The sequence below is a fragment of the Lycium ferocissimum genome, chromosome 3 (genome assembly GCF_029784015.1).
Source record: "Lycium ferocissimum isolate CSIRO_LF1 chromosome 3, AGI_CSIRO_Lferr_CH_V1, whole genome shotgun sequence".
NCBI lineage: Eukaryota > Viridiplantae > Streptophyta > Magnoliopsida > Solanales > Solanaceae > Lycium > Lycium ferocissimum.
The window spans coordinates 33,951,116-33,956,100 of NC_081344.1; the positions used below are offsets into that span (position 1 = coordinate 33,951,116).

The 4,985-nt window shown below is 44.1% G+C and overlaps 1 pseudogene; it reads right to left on the bottom strand.

Moving 5' to 3' along the window:
- Positions 1-427: 427 nt before the first annotated feature.
- On the bottom strand, positions 428-1,831 carry LOC132051104 (uncharacterized; annotated as a pseudogene).
- Positions 1,832-4,985: the final 3,154 nt, after the last annotated feature.

The following is a 4,985-nucleotide window of genomic DNA, read 5'->3' on the forward strand; positions in this document are numbered from 1 at the left end:
CTCATATTCTAGGAGATATGCCTCCCCCAATTTGGACCAAAATCCTGTCCGAAAATTTTGCCAAGTTTTCCCAAAGTTCCGACAAACTCCATTCCTTAATTTACTTGTTCTTAAATCCTTCCATAGCTTATTTCATGGGCTTAAACCCCCATAACCATAATATGGGATAATATATAATCTCATATATCCTAAGGTAACTCTAGTTTCCACGATTAGGACAACTAACACCTAACGAATCTCAACGGACGAAACTACGAGGTGTAACATTCTCCCCCTCTTAGGAACATTCGTCCTCGAATGATAGACTCTTGGGGATTCTACAAAAATTTTGCCAGAGTTTCCCCTGTAATATGGCACTACCATCCTATCACAGCAACCCAAAATATATATCGCCTCACAGGGCTACAACAACAACATCAACAACCATGGCCACACACGACCAAGAAAACATTGAACAAAGCATCACATACCTGGGGGCAATGGCGTCTCTGCCTGAGTCTCCTCTGAAGGTGGAAATAAATGCGGGTACCTGAACTTCATGTCTTCTTCCACTTCCCATGTCATTTCCTCTCTGTTATTATTTCTCCATAAGACTTTAACTGAAGCTACATCTTTGGTTCTGAGTCTCCGTACTTGCCTATCTAGAATGGCAATGGGAACTTCTTCGTAGGATAATTGCTCAGTGACTTGCACATCATCTACCGGTACAACTCTAGAAGGATCTCCAATGCACTTACGAAGCATCGATACATGGAAAACTGGATGGACTGACTCCAAATCCGCAGGTAGGTCTAATTCATAAGCCACTTGGCCTACCTTGCGTACAATCTCATAAGGTCCAATGTACCGGGGACTAAGCTTGCCCTTTTTGCCAAATCTCATGATGCCCTTCATTGGCGACACCTTCAAGAATACCCAATCTTTCACTTGGAACTCTAAGTCTCTTCGACGATTATCTGCATAGGATTTCTGACGACTCTGAGCTGTTAATAATCGATCCTGTATAAGCTTGACTTTCTCTATAGCTTGCTGGACCAAGTCTGGCCCTATCAATTTGGTCTCTCCTACTTCGAACCACCCAATTGGAGATCTACACTTTCGCCCATATAAAGCCTCATACGGGGCCATTTGGATGCTAGAATGATAACTATTGTTATAAGAAAATTCAATAAGTGGTAAGTGATCATCCCAACTACCTCCAAAATCCAATACACATGCCCGTAGCATATCCTCAAGAGTCTGAATGGTACGTTCAGCTTGTCCATCCGTCTGTGGGTGAAATGCCGTGCTAAGGCTCACCTGAGTCCCCAAACCTTCTTGGAAAGATTTCCAAAAATTGGCTGTAAACTGAGTCCCTCTATCGGAGATAATAGAAACTGGAACACCGTGAAGTCGCACTATCTCTTTAACATAAAGCTTTGCATAATCTTCTGCTATATATATGTAGTTCTGACCGGTAAGAAATGAGTTGACTTCGTGAGTCTATCCACAATCACCCATATAGAATCATACTTACGTCGAGAATGGGGTAAGCCTGTAATGAAGTCCATGTTAATTACTTCCCATTTCCAAGTTGGAATTTCTATAGCTTGCAACAATCCACCCGGCTTTTGGTGCTCAATTTTCACTTGCTGATAGTTAGGACATTGAGCTACGAATTCCGCTATATCTTTCTTCATCCCATTCCACCAATATATAGATTTAAGATCATGATACATTTTCGTTGCTCCTGGGTGAATAGAATAACGGGAACAATGGGCTTCTCTCAATATTTGGTGGCGTAATCCGCAATATCAGGAACACATAACCTGCCTCGGCATCGGAGAACTCCATCTCCAGAAATCTCAAATGATGACTTCTCCTTCTGAGGGAGTGTATTTCTGTAATGAATTAGCATGGGATCTTCGTATTGACGCTCTTTCACTTCCACTACTAGTGACGAGACCATTGCATTTTGAATGATAGCTCCCATACTACCTGAGTCCACTACTCGAACTCCTAGGCTAGCTAACTGTTGGAGCTCACGAGCTATCTCTCTTTTCTCTGGCTGAACATCACATAAACTTCCCATGGATCTACGGCTAAGAGCATCAGCCACAACATTTGCTTCCCGGGATGATACAGGATGTCAACATCATAGTCTTTCAACAATTCCAACCACCGCCGTTGCCGTAAATTCAATTCTTTTTGCTTGAAGATATACTGAAGGCTCTTATGATCTATATAAATATCAACGTGGACGCCATACAAATAATGTCTCCACATCTTCAATGCATGAATTATTGCAGCCAATTCAAGATCATGGGTCGGATAATTTTTCTCATGTTTCCGTAACTGCCTTGAAGCATACGCAATCACCTTACCATGTTGCATCAACACACAGCCTAACCCAACGCCTGAAGCATCACAATAGACAACATAACCTTCCGATCCCTCTGGAAGTGTCAGGATTGGGGCAGAAGTTAATCTATCCTTTAGCTCTTGGAAACTACGTTCACAAGCATCTGTCCATTGAAACTTGGCTGATTTCCGGGTTAGCTTCGTGAGTGGTGCAGAAATGGAAGAAAAGCCTTCTACAAATTTCCTGTAATAGCCTGCTAAGCCCAAAAAACTACGGACCTCTGTAGGTGTTGTGGGCCTTGGCCAAGTCTTCACCGCTTCAATCTTTTGGGTATCTACCCGAATACCATCGGCTGAAATAATATGCCCCAAAAAGGTCACTGAGTTCAACCAAAATTCACACTTAGAAAATTTGGCAAATAACTCTCGAGTTTGAAGAACTCTAAGAACGGTACGCAAATGATCCGCATGTTCTGCCTCGGACCTAGAATATACCAGGATATCGTCGATGAACACAATCACAAATAAATCTAAGAAGGGCCTGAACACATTGTTCATCAAATCCATAAATACGCCGGTGCATTAGTTAGCCCGAATGACATTACCGGAACTCAAAATGGTCGTATACGGTTCTGAAGGTTGTCTTAGGAATATCTTTCTCCCTAACTCGCACTTGATGATACCGGATCTCAAATCTATCTTTGAAAACCATTTGGCGCCTTGCAATTGGTCAAATAAATCATCAATCCTCGGAAGCGGATATTTATTCTTGATTGTCACCTTATTTAGCTGCCGATAGTCAATGCACATTCGCAAGGAGCCATCTTTCTTTCGCACAAACAACACGGGGAAGAACTAGGCCTAATAAAACCTTTTTCAAGCAAGTCCTTCAATTGTTCCTTCAACTCTTTCAACTCTGCGGGAGCCATTCTATAAGGAGGAATGGATATGGGTTTTGTGTCCGGTAGCACATCAATAGCAAAATCAATCTCCCGTTCGGGAGGGAGACTTGGAAGCTCTTCCGGGAATACATCCGGAAACTCATTCACCACGGGGACAGACTGAAGAGTTGGCGATTCAGCTTCTACATCTTGAACCCGAACTAGATGGTAAATACAACCTTTTGCGATCATTTTTCTTGCCTTGAGATAGGAAATAAACCTACCTTTTGGGGACGCAGTATTTCCTTTCCATTCTAAAACTGGTTCTCCGAAAGCGAAAGCGAACCATTTTCATTCTACAATCAACATTGGCATAGCAAGAAGCCAACCAATCCATGCCCATGATAACATCAAAGTCCACCATTTTTAACTCATGTAAATCAACCATAGTACGATGGTCACAAATCACAACTACACAATTTCTATATACTCGACTAGCTATTACCGGTTCACTAACGGGTGTAGATACCTCAAAAGGTTTGATCGACTCCGGTTTGACCCCAAACCGACCCGCAATATATGGAGTAACATATGACAATGTGGAGCCCGGATCTATCAAAGCATATACATCATGAGAAAATACCGATAATATACCTGTGACGACATCGGGGGAAGACTCAAGATCTTGGCGTCCAGCCAAAGCATAAATACGGTGTTGAGGACCACTAGAACTAGGAGCTCTCCCTCTACCTCTACCATGGCTGGCCGTGAACCTTGCCCCATAGGGCGTATCGATGATGAAGACCCGGCTGCCGATCCTGAAGGCTGGACTCTACCCCTACCACCAACCGAGGGGCAATCACGCATGATATGGCCTGGCCGACCGCATGTATAGCAAACCTCGAACCTAGTCGACACTGGCCCCAATGTAACTTCCCATTGGGAACATCGTGGCACGGGTGGCCTAGCACGACCCGAATCACCCCGAAGCGAGAACCCGAAGCCACGAAACTCGACTCGGCCGGAATAAGTAGATCTATCAAATCTCGGCTTCGTAAACCGTGGAGGCGCACTAGTCATAGAATGGCTTGAATGCCTAGAAAATTGTTGTCTTTGCCCCTTCTCTAAACTCACTTGTTGGACCGAAGATCTAGCCCTCTTGCTATAGCCTCTATCATGCTCACGCTCACTTCTTAGCTGTTGTTGTCTTTCTTTCAAATTCTGGGCGTAGGCTTGAATGCGTGAAATATCCATGTTGTCCTGAAGGGACGCAATCAAGCACCTATCCATCAAATGTGGCCCTAGGCCTCTCACAAATCGGTGCACTCGGTCACCCATATCCGCTACCATGGCCGGAGCATACCTAGCCAAAGAATTGAAGCGGAGACTATACTCTAAAGCACTCATACTTCCTTGCCTAAGATTAAGAACTTATCGGCTCTAGCTCGCCGAACCTCTGGAGGCAAGTAGTGTCGGAGGAAGGCATCCACAAATTCTTGCCATACCGGGGGAGGTGCATTGACTCCCCGTGAAGCCATCCAAACTGTATACCAATGAACCGCGACATCCCTCAATCTATAGGATGCTAACTCCACCGATTCAATGTTCGAAGCATGCATTAACCGAAGTGTCCTCAACATCCCATCAATAAATTTTTTAGGGTCCTCATCCAGCTTTGACCCGAAAATTTTTGGAGGATTCAAGCTAATAAAATCACGGGCCCTTGCACTGACAGCCCTATCACCTTGCCCTATACCTTGCCGC